The sequence below is a fragment of the Littorina saxatilis genome, linkage group LG3, assembly GCF_037325665.1.
Source record: "Littorina saxatilis isolate snail1 linkage group LG3, US_GU_Lsax_2.0, whole genome shotgun sequence".
Lineage (NCBI taxonomy): Eukaryota > Metazoa > Mollusca > Gastropoda > Littorinimorpha > Littorinidae > Littorina > Littorina saxatilis.
The window spans coordinates 74,645,208-74,664,418 of NC_090247.1; positions in this window are offsets into that span (position 1 = coordinate 74,645,208).

Below are 19,211 nucleotides of genomic sequence, written 5' to 3' on the forward strand. Positions count from 1 at the left end.
CATTCACACGCGCGGGTCGTGCACCTTCTGTGTGTACGTGCAAAATGTTTTGTTGTAAAAGTGTCCTTGTGCGTTGAAGCAGATATTTGGGATTTATCTTCCGATAACCACACACACACACACACACACACACATGCACACGCACAGACACACACACACACACACACACACACACATCCACACGCGCGCACACACACACACACACACACACACACACATGCACACACAGTTAAAGTATAGCCTGACCATTTTTGTTGAAGCATTTATAAATGTGTACAGTTCTTCAAAAGATTTCATTCGACACCTGACTTACCATACTGACACAAGAGTGACATCAGTAAGACTTTGCAATATGAGTGGACAAAGATCCATTCTGTTTCTGCTCTTCGTTACTACTTACAAACAGCTTGAAACAAGACAGGAAGCCTTAGAGGACGTCGAAGTGATTCTGTCAACGAACAATATTTCAGAGTGTCTGCAACACAACGAGGAACTGAAATTGGAACCCAGTGTTGACCACGTTTTGATTACCTACAATTACTTTCCTTCTGATATGAACAACAACGCCTCAAGCGAAGAATCCACCTGCAAAATCATCATGCAAAGGCGTCTTTCTGGCTTGACCTTTTCTGTCCTGGTTCTGGAACAGTCCTGTGTGACCGACAATAAGGTCAACGTTCAAGGTTATTATTTTAAATCGCAAACCTGGGACGGCTGCGAAAGATGGGTTGCACCCGGGTTAGAACATGTGCCGAGTTACAGCTCGAACTGGAAGCAAGTTGCGACCACCATCACTGTAGGAAACTTGAGCGCTCCGTTCAGGTTGAGGCTGAGCATGCGAACTATTCCCAGGCGGCCCTACGCAAAGAACCATCTCCGCTATGTTTCTGAATCCCTGGGTAAGATCAACGGAGCTCGGCACACGCCAAACTGACATCGCATTTTCCGACCCAATAAACATTTTTTTAAACTAATAATAATAAAAATGCATAATATATATATAGCGCGTATATCCAGGGTTTAACCCTGCTCAAAGCGCTGTACAATCATTGCAAGAAAAAAAACCATAACATTATTTACAGTGCAAGCACACACATATCAATGAACTGGATGATTACCCGCTTCGCCGGGTACCGGCTTCGCCGGGAAGAAGTACAGCCGAATACCAGGCTGCGCCTGGGACCCGGCAAAGCCGGGTGTACGCCGGCTTCGCTGGCGCACGAAGGAAAGGAGATAAACGCGCAAAACACTGGAGACCTTCTAAAAATAGTAACGTGCAGTGACCTTCTAAAAATAGTAACGTAGTAACGGGAATAGGGATTGACGCCACACGGAGGAAGGGAGATAATCGCGGCTGAAAACACTGGAGAAGATAAGGAAGAGTTACTGGTAGTGGATCCCGACAAAAAAAAAAAAAAAATCGGTTCTGAGAGCACGTGTTGAAATATCTCATCGATGAGGTTGTGTCCGGGGTGTAGCTGAATACGATGTCCACATTTGAAAAAGATCCACCGAGAACTTTGGCCGTGCATCGCGAACAGACAGACAGACAGACACTAGTCGTATATATATATAGATAACACATTGCACTATAAAATAATATCATACACACACGCGCGGACACACACACGCACTATATTTTTTCTACAACCCGAAACACTGAGAGCCTCGATCATTGATGCACTATATGACGTAACACGAAACCTTGGTCAAATTGTAGCCTAGTATTCCATGCGAATGACGATTGATGTTACTGGGGCTCTTGAAGGAAAAATAAACCAGCATCGTTTGTGCCGGAGAAGTCAAGTTTACCTGCTGTATAGTTCAAACTACAATTGTCACAATAATTCTAGTTGCACAGAAAGTTAATACTAGTACTCTTCCTCATGCGATAACAACACGAAGTCAGTAGTTTGCAAGCGAATCCAGCGTTCGGTGTGGTGGGTTCGGGGTTCGGGGTTCGGGGTCCGAAACCAGGCAGCGCCTCAGGGTTAAGGGTGGAGATTGTTCCAATCTGTCACCTTATGTGCAGACCTGCTACAGCCTTATCCCCTTTAGTGTGTACGTACACGCAAGCACAACACTAAGCGCGCACGAGAAAGATCCTGTAATCCATGTCAGCGTTCCGTGTGTTAGAGAAAACTTCGGGTTTACCTGCTACTAACTGCAAAGTTGTGGTTTTCGTTGTTTTTTTGTGTGTGTTTTTTAATCAGGAAATCCTTAATGTCCCTGTTATTATCATCGATCACACGTTGTCGCTGAAACCTTTGTTTTGTGTGTGTGTGTGGGTTTTTTTTTTTTTTTTTGGGGGGGGGGGGGGGCTAGTTTATCCCAAGTGTCTTATCATATCGTACGTATGCTGCTTATCCTATTTCACCATTGCTTGTGTTACAGGCTACATCGAGTCCTACGAGTTTGACCCTGCTATTATTCAAGCTGTTCAACCCTCCGTGGACAGCTGGACACAAGTGGGCGTGCCCAAGGGTCACGTGACGATGATTAGCATAGCGTACGTTGCCATCCCAACGGTAAAGTACTGCAGCAATGATCGCTACCTGTCGCTCCACGCTGGCTCCAGAAACAACACGGTCAGTTTGTTCAAGTGGTACAGCAAGTCAACACGCGCACCCTGCTACACAGTGGTTATGTAATCGTGACAATGCATAGTTTCCATCTGACAATAAGTCTGTTACTTTCAATCAAGTAAATAGTCGCAAAAGTACCGAACTATAGGCGCGGCCATTTTGAGCCCTCTTCTTTAAATGCTTTAATCGGTTAGGGTAAGGATCTTAAACAGATTGAGACAGAGCGATGTTAAGATATCGAATAACCAAAGGGAAGTAATCGCTCTTTATGCATACGACATGTGTAATAGAGTAAGCGAGAGTTGTACGGAATCTTTTCTCCTGGTTAGGGTTAGGGTTAGGGTTAGGGCTAACCCCTGTGAAAGATGGTTTTAATCCGAAAAGTGTACCAGACTGCCAAGTTAAATGCCTTTTAGGGCATAGAAAGTATGGAATGACACGGAATATTTTGTATACAGTCAAACACGCTTAAGCCGAACTCGCCCGGGGAATGAAAAATCGTTTCGCTTATCCGAGTAAGCCAAACCTTTCCCCAGAAATTACCCTGCAGTTCGGCTTAAGCGAGTTTTTTCAGGATAAGTTGTAAAATCACTTGGAATCTCTCTCTCTCTCTCTCTCTCTCTCTCTCTCTCTCTCTCTGTTACACGACACTTGAGATTGCCACAAGTTCTCAAACGTCGTATAGTTGTGTTCTTTTATTCTACGTCGCCCGTCTTCGCAGCAACAGAAAACAACTCGTCAAATTGAGTTCGAGGATTTATTCAGCATTCAATACATACAACTGCACAACGTAGCAGAACTCAAATAGAAGCTTTTTTTAACATTCAAATCGCGCTGGCATATATAGTAAATACTCAATCTCGAGAATATTCCAGACCGAACATGATACAACTACATTATACGAGCCGTGCATGGACTAAACTAGCGACATTCTCTTATGACGTACATCAAAAGCGCCGACGCACTTAATCCGAACGAACGCCACGAACTCACGACTAAAACAGCATGGTAAACAACTTGTTTTGACAGGACTAGAAAGTTCACCTGCATTCTCGTCCAAGCATAAATATTGTGTTTACAAAATATAATATCGGTACTTTCCCACAAAGTACAAATAAGTCAACTACATGCAACACACAAAACTGAACCAAAGCTCAGCAACGGTAGCGTTTCCTAACACTCTCTCTCTCTCTCTCTCTCTCTCTCTCTCTCTCTCTCTCTCTCTCTCTCTCTCTCTATCTCTCTCTCTCTCTCTGTGCGTGGTGTGTGTGTGTGTGTGTGTGTGTGTGTGTGTGTGTGTGTGTTTAAATGAATAAGATCAAAACAGTGACAAACTACAAGTGCTTTCTTCAGTGGAGCTTTATTAATACCTCAAAGCCAACTGTAAAAATAAAAGGTGAAAACAGTGACACATCTCAAAAACAAAGGGCCAAAGATTCCACAAGCAACTACGCTTTTGTTAAAAGGATTCCAAGTAATGTTTAATGAAACCCTCTCCATTAAAGAAAGAAAAGAAACAAAATAAGACAATTTGTCTCTGTGGTCATAAATCAAGATCAAATCTCTGTAAACATAGATTGTAGGCAAGTGTTTTGTTTCGCTGCATGTTTATCAATTGTGGTTTGATCTTCACCACTCGCTCAAAATGAGCACATACATTCCTCAGGTAGATTTGCTCTTCACAAAGATCTCTTCCTTCGATTGGAAAAAGAGGTTTGTATGAGAGCCACTCGTTTTTGAACACAGCAATAGTAGTTTGGAACATGCTGGCAGCCGCAAGGATTTCAACGTCGCATCACGTGACACGTGTATTTCTTGGTCAATGTGGCACACGTCATCAGTTTCCCCGCATACTCAAAAACAGGTGACGTGTTCGTTTCCGCAGGATAATTATAGCCGTGACGAAATATGTTTATCTTCCTGACGTGTTTTTCAAGGACAAATAAAACAAATGTCTCTGCGACACTGTTTAGAGTTTGGCTTATCTGTCAAAATCCCGTTTAAGATGTCCGTGTTCAAGGGCGGATCTGGGGGGGGGGGTTACACGGGTTACGTAACCCCCCCCACCCCCCACCCCCCCAAAAAAGAGGTAATTTATTGGCTCAGAATGCACCAGATAGCTCTATTTTGCTTCTTTGGATAATAAAAATTTCCGGGGAGGCATGCCCCCGGACCCCCCTAAAGGCTTAGGCGCCTTCGGCGCCGTCAACTTGTATCTTCGCAGTCATTTTGTAACCCCCCCCTCCAAAGTGAATTGATCCGCCCTTGCGTGTTTGAGTTACCTCTTTTTTGACAGAGTTTGGCTTATCCGAATTAGAAATAGTCTTACAAAGAGGGGGGTCTGGCAGGGAATTGGTTTTGGTTTCAGATATCCGAGTTTTTTGCTTAAGCGTGTTTCGTTTAGGCGAGTGCGGCTATATTTTGATATGGGTAGGGGAAAGGCTCCTAATATGGACCGGCTCCTAATGTGGACCACCTCCTGTTCTGACAAACTAACGGCGCTAGAGCGCTCAAAACAATTTCATTCGCTTTATTCACCCTCTCTGGATAAGTTGCACATGTCAAAACAGTTGCAGAAACACAAACCTCAAAACCGTTAGGCTTTTTCGCTCTTTTTCACTTTTGGCAGCATTCACTCTAAATTTGCCGCCTAAAACAGACTCGTTTCTGTCCACAGCCAAAGCTTTTATAACACAAAAATGGCTATATATGACAGCTAAGGTAGTATTTCTTACATTTTAACAGTGTGTACGCCGAGTTTCTACTGCAAACAGAAAATAATAGCAAAACCTCAAAGTATGTGTGAGTCCCCTAATATGGACCACCTTCAACAAATCGAAGAAAATAAAATCTAAAGGCAATTTCAATCAATTAATTAAGAAGCTTGCTGAAAATAACCTATAACTAGCCCTCGAGATTTAAAAAAAATATAACAAATAGCCTTTTTTTTGTGGAAGTTGATAATTTCACTTATTTTCCCTGTTTTTGATAAGCTTCTTCAGTTTCCTGGTGTGCTTCAAATAATGCTCCCATCAACCCGAAACAGCTAAATCTAAAGCATATTTGAATTAGTCTGACTTGCACACTAAGTTGTATCATATTATTTTGAAGTATAGGGGGCTTTTTACAGTGATTCGTGAAGGCCGCTTCACTGGTCCATATTGGGCGCCCAGGCTCCTAATATGGACCTTTTGTAATTTTTTCTGTATTTAATTTTTGATGAAGGTCTATCAAAGCTATTTCACTCTAATTAGGCCTAACGGTTAAACAAAGAGAGAAGGACTACCAACCAAAAAATGAAACTTCTTCGCAAGAAAACAAGCCAGTTATCAGCAATAAACAAAAAGTGGTCCATATTAGGGGCCCTTCCCCTACTAAAAATGTCGCAGTAATTTGTTTGCTGAGTTTAGTTAGAGAGCCCAGTTAAATACCTTTTAGGGCATAGAAAGTATGGTCTGACACCGAATATTTAGTTTATTTTGATATGAGTACTAAAAATGTCGCAGTAATTTTATTTCTGAGTTATGTTTGAAATGTTCTCAACGTGCGGAACTAGGTAAACATGTATGCATTAGCAAGCACTCTGAGCTCTCTTTCTTTCTGTGTGTGTGTGTGTGTGTGTGTGTGTGTGTGTGTGTGTGTGTGCCTGCGCGCGTGTGTGTGTGTGTGTGCGTGTGTACGTGTGTGTGTGTGTGTGTGTGTTTGTGTGTGTGCGCTTGCGTGTGTGTGTGTGTGTGCGTGTGTACGTGTGTGTGTGTGTGCGTGTGTGTGCGTGTTCGATTTGGAGCCAGCCAGCCAGCCAGAAACTGGCATGATGATCGATGTTGCAGGTGTGGCGTGTTTGTCAAGACAGAACAGTCAAGCCTGGTCCTGTCCTACTCAACACCAGCGTGTTTCACGTGCATTTTAAAAGAAGAAAGATCTACCAAGTCGACTACAAATTCAGAGTCTTATTTTCCTTCCACCAGGTAACACAGTATAAAACAGCCTCCCATATCCTGTAACCCAGCATGTCAGCAAAATCAGATCCTTCAAGGCTTTGACACGGAGCACGCGCATCCATCAACCTAAAGGACATACCACAACTCAACTGTGTTCTGTGTTGTGCTGGACATTTTAGTTGAATGAATTCTGTTTCCCAGTGTCGCCAGGCAACTTTGGCCATTTTGTGTTTGGCTTCCATCTTTGTTAATTTCATGTCATGAGTTGCTGCTTGCTTTGTGACTGCCTCTTTTGCTGCTCTGTCAGCCATATCATTGCCTCTGATCCCTGTGTGTGAGGGGATGAACATAAGGGTCAGTTCTGTTCCAGAAGCAGTGATTTGGTGACAGAGGAACAATATTTCTGCCTGAAGCTCTTCCCGGTTTCTTATAGTTGCATGCTCTTAAGATGGCGTATATTTCTGCAGTAAATATGGAGACATCCTTGTTCAGTGTAATTGTTGTGGTTATTTATTCGGTAAATATTTGTATGTGATCTCTGTAACTGTTTCAAATTATTTCTCTTACCAGTGATGAGACAAGTACAGGGTTCCCCCGAAATCGGCGTATGGCTGCCTAAATGGCAGGGTAAAAACGGTCATACACGTAAAAATCCACTCGTGCTAAAAACATGCGTGAACGTGGGAGTCTAAGCCCATGAACGAAGAAGAAGAAGAAGAAGAAGAAGAAGAAGAAGAAGAAGAAGAAGAAGAAGAAGAAGTACAGTGTTATCTTTCTTTGTTACGCCCAGATCATGATCAGGGATGATGATGGTAGGTTCCTTGAACCGAAAGGGAAAAGGGTGAACGGGAACTTGGGCCATCCTACTTGGGTTTACCTTACTTTCTTGAAATATGGGTTGAACATATGGGATCGTCGCTTCGTATATTTTGGGAGTTTTTCTTTTTTCAGGCTTTGATAAGGGGCCGAGGTTATTGTGTCAAAATCAGCAGTGAGCTCTTCGTTCACAGTATTATCAATGGTACTGGCTATTGATACATACTGGGCCAATTTGAGTCTTCTCTCTTCATCGAGGGGCAGCCAGCCAGCCTCTTGATACACTAGTTTGTTTATAGAGTGCTTTGGGAGATCAAAGAAGATTTTGAGTGCAGCCATTTTGGCTCTCTCCAATAATTTTAGATCCGATTTTGATGCAGCAAAGAATGCTTCTTTACCAAACGTTAAACGGGATCGTATTATGGCTTTTGTAATGTGAAGCAGGCTGTCTTTATTTGAGGCCCAGGTCTCTCGTTTTAACACTTTGAGGAGACTTAGTGCTTTTGGGGATAGCTGACAAGGTTCTTAATATGTGGTCCCCATGTTAGATTCGGGGTGAAGGTCACGCCGAGGAATTTGACTTGTTTTTTAGGCTCGAGGGGTGTGTTGTTGACGGAAATTGTGGAGTTTACGTGAACCTTCTTTCTTGTGACAACCTGAACCATAAATGTTGTCTTTTTGGTGTTGATTTTAAAGCCGCTTGTGAACAAATAATAGACTATTTTATCCACTGCGTTTTGATATCTCTTTTGGTTGGTTCTGTGTTGAGTTTCTCTTGGTTTGTGGTGTGATCACAGAGCCAGGCCGTCCGCATACAGTGAAATCACTGTTCCATCCGTCCTTGCTTTGTGAATCTCATGCAGCATGATGCTGAACAATGTCGGGGCAACGACACTACCCGGAGTGTGTGTGCTGTGGATACTTCACGGCCTACTCGAACTTCTAGCGTTCTTTCGTTTATAAACTCCTTTACGAAGTTATACATTCTTCCTGATATACCTATGTTTTTCAATTTGTCCAACAATATGGTATGCCAGACTGAGTCGTAGGCACGTTTAATGTCAAAAAAGGTGGCAAACATGGTTTTATTTCTTGCTCGAGTTTTGTTTGTATGTGGGGGGCTAGTTTAACAATGTTATAAGTTATGTACAGGACCTGGACTTTCTGAAGCCGGCCTGGCAGGTGGGGATAATTCCGTGTTTCTCAAAATAGTTTTCTAGCCTATTCTTAATGGGGTGTGAGAGATATATGGGCCTGTAACTAGACGCTAGCTGCTTTGGTTTTCCGTCTTTTGGAATTGCTATCACCAGCGCGCGCTTCTCTCGAGGCATTATGAATCGTGTTGCTTTCCCAACACTGAGGCTTGAAAAAACTTTAGCAGTATGCCAAGGAAGCGATCAGGGAACTGCTGTATCATTTTATATACAATGGGATCTTTGCCGGTGAACCTGTTTCCCGTTGTTATGCTTTTTATTGCGTTCTTTTACTCTTGTATGGTTATATGATGATTTATTAAGGCCCAATCTTCGTGAAGTCGACTTCAGGCTCAATTTAGGAAGATGTTAATACATGAGTCGACAACATATCTTAATTGCCTATTATGAGGGGAAGAAAAGAGACATTTGTTTTCAGATTTCCGCGGCACCTGAGAAACTTTCCCGTGGCCTGTGGAACTGCTCATCACCCGTCTACCAGGACTTCAAACCCCACCTCCTCTGCAACCTCAAGACAGAGTGCGCTGGCGGCGAAGATGAATCCTCCTGTCCCTACACCCCCTGCGATCACTCAGGTGTGGCAGTGGCGGGCAGGTGTTTCTTTCTCTCCCCGACAGGTGTTCACTCCAACACCTGGTACAACGCCAGCGCCTGGTGCGCTTCTCAAGGAGGGCGTCTCGCTTCGCTGAACAACCCCGAGAAGATGACGTCGGTGATGTTGCAATTGCGTTTAGACTGGTACCAGGACATACGTTTCTACGTGGGACTCACCACCTCGTCTTCCAAGCTTCCTCTCATGTAATGTTGTGATCGAAGTGTGTCGTGATATTGCTGAAAGCGGTGACGATGACAGCAACGACGACGGGAATGACGACGACGACGATGATGTTGATGACGACGACGACGACGATGATGATGATGATGATGATGATGATGATGATGATGATGATGATGGGGATGATGGTGATGAGGATAAGGAGGATCAGAGGGAGGAGGATGCCTACAAGGAGATCAAAATGGTGGACATCCGTTTTGATGTTAGCGTTAAATATCCATTTGAAGGTTTGCTTTGTTCACGTGAGAGTTCGGTTTGTTCACGTGAAAGTTTGGTCTGTCAGACCAGTCAAACAAACCGACAATTTGCCAAAGCTGATGGTCCTGCTTGACCGCTTCCAGAAACTATGTCTCTGTGTACAAATGGCATGGAAGTACCCTGGGTTACAATTGCATAACAAGTCAATGATTAGCCTTCGCGTTAGTCAATCATGCCGTATCAAACAGCAGTTCCACTCTGGCTCCAACTTGCAGCAGCGCTGAGCGTCAGTCAGATAAACCATCAGACTGTCTGTACTTCACGGAGTATTCATGTCCTTGAGCAGCAGCCGCGGAGAGGGGGAGTGGGGGTGAGAACAAAAAAAAGAGGAGGGGGTGGGTTTGAGGGGTATAGTGAAAAGAGGGACAAGAGGACGGGGGAACTGTCAAGCTGAGCCTTTGCTTTGCTAAAGCCAATCTCTCTTTTCCTTTTTATTTTTTCCCGAACGTTACGATTTAATCTCAATGCCTGAAAACTTGACATCGAAAAGTATTAGAGTAGTTTTCGTATCCCACCTGTGTCAACTATGTCTTTTGTCAATCGCTATTTCAGGTACAGGAAAATTATGCAATGGCAAGACAGCACCGTAGCATACTACTTAGATTTCATGCCGGATGGCAGCTATCCTCAGTGCGGAGTGCTGACTGTAAAAGATCGCTCCAGGGGAAAAAAGGTAGGACACGTCAGGATGTGGTCCTGCCTCCGTGTCAAAGCCCTCTACACGTGGAGCTACACCTTGTGCCAGAAGCCAATGGCTGAAAGTGGACAGACGATGACCACAACCGTCCGGCCACCTCTGCCACAGTTCACTGAGGTGGCCCTGACAACGCTTCAAAACCGAACTGATTCAGATTCGTTTGTAGTTTGTCCTCGAGGCCATCTTGTGCACAGTTTTCTGGCCTGCGACCCGTCGAGCGCCTGCTTTGCAGCAGACGACATTGGCTTCAGTAGCCGCAGAGAATCCTGGGCTCTCCCGTCGTACAGTTCGTGCGATGTGAATATGACGTCACTTCCGCCGTCGTTCACGTGCGCAAATGGCGCGGACCACGTGCCCTACACGTTTGTGTGTGACCACCGTCAGGACTGCCTGGACAACAGCGACGAGGACTTCTGTGTTTACCCTCCGTGTAATGTCACCTGGCAGTTCCAGTGTAGGAGTCATCAGGTAGTCATACATTATTTGCATATTTGGTAATGTTAAATTTCAGCGTTCTAACTTCCGAGCTTACAATCTAGAGGCATCATTGACTTTTTTTGGGATATAATTCACTTTTTTTATTACTTCAACCAGAGTGTTGTTGTTGTGCGAGAACGCGATGGCGGTCGAGGTGAACACTGACTGATGGTTGTCTTGATCACAGGAGCTTGAATCAAAGCGTAGGGGGCCCTTGACAATATAAGTTTAGATGGATGTCTCATTATGATTGTTTTTCTTCTATACAACCCGTCATAAAAAAAAAACTAGGCAGTTGCCTTGATTTTGCGAATTTGATTTTGGGGGGTGTCTGTGTTGTAGGTTCCACTGTATAGACACTACCTCATGTAAACCCAATCTGTTTTTCTGAATAAGTTAGGGGAATGAATGGCCCTTTCAGTCATATAATTGGTTTTACAATAAACGGCCTCATCAGAAAGATCTGCCATCAAACGCATCTGCCTAGTTTTTTTCATGAAGGGTAGCATAGTCTGACGTTCTCAAAACCATCCCCATTCTTGTTATCAGAACGGCCAGAGCACAGCGAGAGAAAGATATACATATATATATATATATATATATATATATGTATAGGTTACAACACGAGTGGTTTTTTATATGGCTTGTATTTCAGTCAAGACCCAGCGGATGAATATCATCGGGAGACACGAGCCTCTGGCGAGTGGCTCTCAATTGATATTCCCGCTGGGTATATATCCCATGACCTCCCTTCTTTGTCTCTGTTACTTCAGTATGGGTATATATGTTGTATTTTTATAGCTCAATAAATACATCATGGACTCCAAAAAATATATGATAGTGCAGATTCCGATTTGGGCAAAGAACTACTTTCCTCCCGACCTTTGACAAGTTTCAAGTTTCAAGTTTTATTTATTCCAATAAAACCCCGTGAGGGTACATGGAAAATTAAAAAACACAATAAAAACACATTTCATTCAACACCAAATAAAAGGAACTAAAACAAAAAGAAATCAGACTATGTACAGAAAAGGGAGTTGAGGGGTGAGGGAGAGCAAAAACAATACAAGAAACAATTCAACAATAATAATAATAAATAATAATAATAATAATAATAATAATAATAATAATAATAATAATAATGATAATGATAATACAAAAAATAATAAAACATTACAAGTGCAAAGTGATTACATACATTTCTTTACTATGGGAAATGGGGCGAAGGGAGAGGGGGGGGGGTGATGGGTGGGTTAACATAAGGACAAAAATACTATTACAAACAACACAAAACAGATAACGGAATATAAAGCTAAAAGAGAATTAAATTTTACTCGCTTCTCAAACAGTCCATGACAAGTGTCATGAACTTTGCGAGTTTTAGCAATAAACTCTTTTTTGTAGTGGAAAAAAGCTCTCTGAATTTAACTGAATTGGGGCGGGCATAATAATAGCACCGTAACAACTGTTTTCTATAATTGGTAAAGAAAGGACATACAAAAATATAATGGAACTCGTCCCCAAGGTCACCTGATGAACATTTGTGACAGATTCTGTCTTGTCTGGGAATACCAAGAGTCCTACCTTTTTGTATAGGCAATTTATGATTCAGTGTTCTAAATTTTAAAACAGCGTTTGCTAAATTAACCGGCAGGATGGACAAGTACTTTTCAAACTCAAAATTCTCTTTATACATTCTATAATTATAATAAAACTCATTGTTATTTATTTCTGAATGCCAGGTTTGGACAAATTGGTCTTGTAGCCTATTTTTCATCAGTGCTTTGAAAGTATTAAAATAACCACCATCCGTTACATTATTGATAGTTTGATTGTGCCAAAAATCACTAAAGCCTAACTCATTTAGAACACCATGGACAGAAAGCAAAAATTTTGACTTGTATACACCAGATTCATACATTTTAAACAAAAAACGATATGTCACACAAGAAAGTTTGTCAGAACCATTAGAAAATGCAAGTTTGTACCAAAAATTCAACATACGACATTTCGCTTGAATACTTACAGGGAACTGACCTAATTCACCCAAAACCATGTTTGTTGGTGTTGATTTGCCAACTTTCAAAATCATCTTAAAAATCGTATCTGTAATTTGTTAGCTAAATCAGACAAGTAAGGGCACCATACTTCAGAACCGTAAAGTAAAATAGGGACCACAGTTTTTTCAAAGAGGTCAATTTGAACATCAAGAGGCAAAAACAGTTTTCTAGTTTTACGTAATAAAGCAAACATGGCCTTGGAGGCACGGTCATACAAATTCTTCTGTGCAACAGTAAATTTACCATTGTAGCTAAATTTAATACCCAGATATTGAAAATCATACACAATATCAAGTTTCCGACCATTGAATGTAAATGTCGGGACTGTTCTTACTTTCCCTCTTGAGAAAATCATTACTTTTGTTTTAGTTACATTCAATTTCAAAAACCAATCTTTACAATATCTGTCCATAATATCTAGAGCGATCTGCAAGGATTCTGGCGATTCAGCAAAAATAACCGTATCGTCAGCATACAACAAAATGAACAACCCATACAGAACGTTAATATCACTGTTGTCACAGTTTACATTTTCGGATTCACGTCCTAAGGTATTTAGAGCTGACTCCCGATCAAAATAATTCTTCAGATCGTTTAAGTATACGGAAAAAAGCAGGGGAGACAAGTTCTCACCTTGTCTCACACCGCCGAACAATGTGACACATTTGTATGAAGTTCCAAAATCGTATCGCACAGCTTAGAAAACCATATCAGTTGCACGCAAACATGAATCTCGGAACTGATCTGATGTATGGGATGCAATAAACAAACGTTTCTTTCATTATGAAAGCAATGCAGGTCGAAAAAAACGAACATTCAGCTTACAAGATACACAGATGCTAGCGAACGATCGAACCTCTGTTTGCTATCCGTGTGTCGACAAGCATCGCTACCATAGGAATAATCCCAAAAAGAATATGCAACACAACAGAAAGAAAATGTGTTCCCTCAATACTGTTTCGAACGTTTTCTCCGTGTCCCTGTCTACTGCAGACCGGTTTACAAGAACAAAAACCAAAACAAAACAATGTCTCCCTTGCACCCGGACAGCACACAGATAAAAACTAGAGTTTAAGCTGACGAAACCTTAATCCAATCAGAAATATGCTTAAAGGTAGATTGTAATACACTCTTAATTGCTTTGCTGCTAAAGAGTTCTATCCGCAGTTTTATTAACCCGTGCATAACACTAGTTTGAACAGTCGAACACCACTGATCACAATGCCAATGGTTGCGAACCAAAACAAAAAAACGAGTACCCTCCCTTGCATCGTACCAGACGACTGGTTTATCTACCGAGACGCGTCCTTTGGCTTCGCTTCGTTATCACGTATTTGCGAGCAAGTCTACTCTTTTGCCTGGCTCTGCAGTAAGTTCACATTGGCGATGAAGGTATCTAAGAACTTAACATGTGTGTATTTTTCCGTAATCCAGTCATATTCTTTCAAAATGCAATCAATCGGCGGTGACAGACTTGGGTCCTGTTTTCCTCACACCCATACCAGTTTAGGTTCATGCAAACACACTCGCAAAACAGTTTATCACGTAGATACATTTCAGTTAGGGAGCAAATGGTTAAATCTACATATGTGTTCCCTAAAATTTGCTTCTCTGTCAATAAGCCTAATTGTATAATAATACGTTCGAAAAAAACAACGTGGAATCGATTCTGAATCGAGTAAGCCAAATGGGGGCCAAACCGGTTTCCCCGTTCCGCCGACCTGAAACGCAAAAGAATTGTGCGCTTCAACTAAATGGATTTCTATACGACTTCATTACTTTCTTGCAACTTATGAACCTTTACTTAAAGCTTTTAAACGGTCTGAAAGTAGTGTTACCGCGTACTTATATAGATAAGAGAGAAGGAGAGATACAAGAGAGAGAGGAGGAGAGAAACAGAGAGAGGGAGAGAGAGAGCAACAGAGAGAAAGAGACAGAGACAATGACAGATCAAATCAAATCAAATCAAATCAAATTTTATTTTACGAGGGTTGTGGCATAAGCAATATAAACGAGCTTCTTTTCAACCAGCCCTCGCCCAGAGAGGGACTATTCTAATCTTAAATACATATATATACAAACGTAAAACAATTACAAAAGATAAGCATGAGAGAGAGAAAGAGAGAGAGAGAGAGAGAGAGAGAGAGAGAGAGAGAGAGAGAGAGAGTGAGTGAGGGAGAGATAGACACAGAGGGAGAGAATAAGCCACCTCTTGGTTGCATTGCGTCCGATGCAGACATCAAACGAGTTCATTATGTTCTGTGTCTAACAGTGCGTTCCGGTGACGGGGAAGTGTGACGGCAATGCGGACTGCCACGACAAGACGGACGAAGACCGTTGCGGGACAGGGGCCACGGAGACCAGGCCCAAAATTGCCATGCGTCCTCCAGCCCTCGTTACCATCGATGGCAGTGGCTCCTACATGGTGAGGATACTATTCAGCACGGTAACCAGCTGTCCAGAAACATACTTCAAGTGTCCGAGCATCGGGTACTGCATCCCTGTGTTTCTTCGCTGCAACGGGGTCAACGATTGTCCAGAGAAAGAAGACGAAGAAGACTGCGGCGCGAAGAGCAGTGAATGTCCAGGGTACTACCGCTGTCGTGGCGTTCTGGACACCTGTCTCCACCTTGACCACGTGTGTGACGGCTGGCCCCAATGTCCGCAGCTGGACGACGAAATGTTCTGTAACTCTACGTGTCCTGCGGAGTGTGTCTGCCTCGGTCGTTCTTTCGTTTGTCGGCAAAGTTTTGAGGCTCACAGCTATCCCGAGGTACGCTTTCTGGATGCAGATGCAAGCGGGATGAAGCCTGCTGCCCTGACAGCGAATGTTCTTTTGATCCATCTCAGCCTGGCAAACTGTGATCTGACTGACTTTGGAAATGTTACCCTTAAAAACCTTCGCAGTCTGGATCTCAACGGCAACAGGATTAGAGCCGTCTCAGATGTTCACTTGGTAGGCCTGTCCAAACTTGAGACTTTGTTTCTGTCTGCAAATCCTTTGACCTCTTTGTTTGCTTCTCAGCCTAAACACGGTCTGTCTGCTTCCAAGCTAACTAGGCTGGACTTTTCAAATGTAGAAATTCACAGCTTTGATCCTCGTGTACTGTCTCAATTTCCAAACCTTCAGACACTGAACTTGTCAGGCTGTGGCATTAACAGCGTGACTAACCCCGCTCGTTTTAACCTCGTATCAAAACTGCGTGTGTTGGATGTTCGTGGATGCCCCCTTTACCTCTTCTCGGCTGGAATGCTGAAACCTCTGAACAGACTGCGCACGGTACGTTCAGACAATTACAAGCTGTGCTGTCGAGCGAATCTTCCTGACAGGTTCCTGTCGAACAGAGAGTGTGAGGCTCCTCAGGACAAGATCGCGTCGTGTGAAGACCTCTTCAAGTCAAACGTGCATCGCTTGTCGTGGTACACATCAACTTCGATGTCTTTGGTAGGCAATATTGCAGCGCTAGCAACACGTATAATATTGAACAGGACTTCTAGGCAATCAAGAGAGGGTCGTTCAGGACAGCAGTCAGTGAACTTGTTTGTCAGCAGCCTGTTTGTGTGTGGCTGTGTCCACGCTGTATACATGGCGGTCATCAGCATAGCAGATGCAGTGTTTCAAGGGAGTTACGTGCTGAAAGACACAACGTGGAGAGGCAGTGCCCTGTGTACATCTGCCGGCTTGCTGTGGCTTCTGTCTTCGGAATTATCCCTGTTGCTGGTGTGTCTCATCACCATAGATCGCGTCCTTGTTCTCTGGTGTCCATATACATCTTGGCAATTCTCAGACAAGTCGGCCAAGGTAGCAGTCGTCATAACATGGGTTGGAAGTACTGCGGCCGCCCTGCTGCCCTTGTCGTCTGACTTGAAATGGTTTCAGCAAACGCCTCTGTGCTCACCCTTACTGCTCAGCGTTGAAGAAAGCCGTGGCGAAGCTTTCGTCTTCGGGATGTTCAGCGTGTTCAACGTTGCTCTCTCCTGGGTGGTTGTGCTCGGGCAGATGTTGATTTATGTCCATCTTCGCAGACACGCTCTTGCGTTTGTCCACGCTCCCGGCAAAACCAAGGAGCTCAGCACCTCCCGTCGTGTGATGATGTTAGTGGTGTGTGACGTCATTCTGTGGCTGGTCATTGGCCACGGGAGCCATCTCGCTGCCTCTGGGATGTATATGTCGGACGATGTTGTGGCTGCAGCGCAGGTGATGGTGATGCCGCTCAACTGGACATTGAAACCGCTGCTTCACGTCCTTGGGACGTTGCTCGAACGACGCCGCACAGACAGGGAAGAGCGAATGCTCAAGATCTTGATGGCAAAAAGTCAGCTATGAAGATTTCATAAGAATGGAAATTGTTGTTGTTGGTTTTTTGGCTCACGAAGTGTAGCCTATGCGATCGTAACTTTGTCTGTCTGTGCGTTTGTGCGTTTGTGCGTGTGTGTGTGCGTGTGTGTGTGTGTTTGTGCGTGTGTATGTCTGTGGTAGAAACTTTAACATTTCCGAGTCTATGTGTGAGTGGTTATCCAAGACTATGGATAAAGCTCGCATAAGATTACGTCACGGTCAAAAGTGTTTGACGTCAATTAATGCATCATGACGGCATGCCTCCCTGTAGTCTTTCTCTCTCGCGTGGTGTGTGTGGTCTCGGTCATTGTTATTTTGAGCGGGCCGAGACTATTTGGCAGTCGTGTCCCTGTAAGTAGGCTACATGCAGACAGACAGATCTAGATCTAGTGTCTCTCTTTCTTGCACAGTGTCACCTAAGCTTACTGTGTGTGTGGGTGTGTATGTGTGACGGAGTGATTGAGTTTGTGTTACTGTTTGTTTATTTCTTACGTGAGCCTTGAAGGCTTCGCCTCTTGTTTATCCTTCTTTTAATGTTAAAGATACCTTTCTTTGTGCAAGAATCATCTGGTAAATTATCAGTATTTATCCAGTTGTTTTTGTGGTGGTTTTTTTAACAGAAATGGGAACATTCCTTTACTTTGCCAGACACTATCAGTTCTTGACATGTGGCTGCTTTCCATCTACTTGAATGTTTGGCTAAATGTATTTTGTAACTCACAATTTTGTCAATCTGCAAAATTATTATTCTGTTCAAAATTATTCGCATTCTTCTTCTGGGTTCGTGAGCTGCAACTTCCAAGTACACTCTTTTTTGATTGAATGGCAGTAATGCCGGCTTCCCCCCTCACCGTTTAGGCAGCCATACTCCATCTGGGGATGCATGCTTGTAATGTCCGTGTTTCTCTAATGTACCAAACTCACAGGATCTAGTTCACGCGTATTTGGTCTTGCGCTTGTGTGTGCATACGAAGGGATATCAGGCACTAGCAGATCTGTATACTATTTGACCTGGGAAATCGGAAAAATCTCTACCCTTTAATTGGATTGGAACCCGGAGGAAAAAAGCGGTTATACACGTATTAAGACCTCATTCGTGCAAAAACACGACTTTACCAGGGAGTTTCAGTCCATGTTTTTTTCTTCTAAAATTAACTTCAAACCTCCTGTCCTTTCTCCTTCTCGTGAAGACGGTAACATGGCGTACTATCTGAGGTGTGGCCAAGCTTTAACACGGGATAACAACCTCCTGTCCTTTCTCCTTCTCGTGAAGACGGTAACTTGGCGTACTATCTGGGATGTGGCCAAGCTTTAACACGGGATAACAACCTCCTGTCCTTTCTCCTTCTCGTGAAGACGGTAACTTGGCGTACTATCTGAGATGTGGCCAAGCTTTAACACGGGATAACAACCTCCTGTCCTTTCTCCTTCTCGTGAAGACGGTAACTTGGCGTACTATCTGGGATGTGGCCAAGCTTTAACACGGGATAACAACCTCCTGTCCTTTCTCCTTCTCGTGAAGACGGTAACTTGGCGTACTATCTGAGATGTGGCCAAGCTTTAACACGGGATAACAACCTCCTGTCCTTTCTCCTTCTCGTGAAGACGGTAACTTGGCGTACTATCTGAGATGTGGCCAAGCTTTAACACGGGATAACAACCTCCTGTCCTTTCTCCTTCTCGTGAAGACGGTAACTTGGCGTACTATCTGAGATGTGGCCAAGCTTTAACACGGGATAACAACCTCCTGTCCTTTCTCCTTCTCGTGAAGACGGTAACTTGGCGTACTATCTGAGGTGTGGCCAAGCTTTAACACGGGATAACAACCTCCTGTCCTTTCTCCTTCTCGTGAAGACGGTAACTTGGCGTACTATCTGAGATGTGGCCAAGCTTTAACACGGGATAACAACCTCCTGTCCTTTCTCCTTCTCGTGAAGACGGTAACTTGGCGTACTATCTGAGATGTGGCCAAGCTTTAACACGGGATAA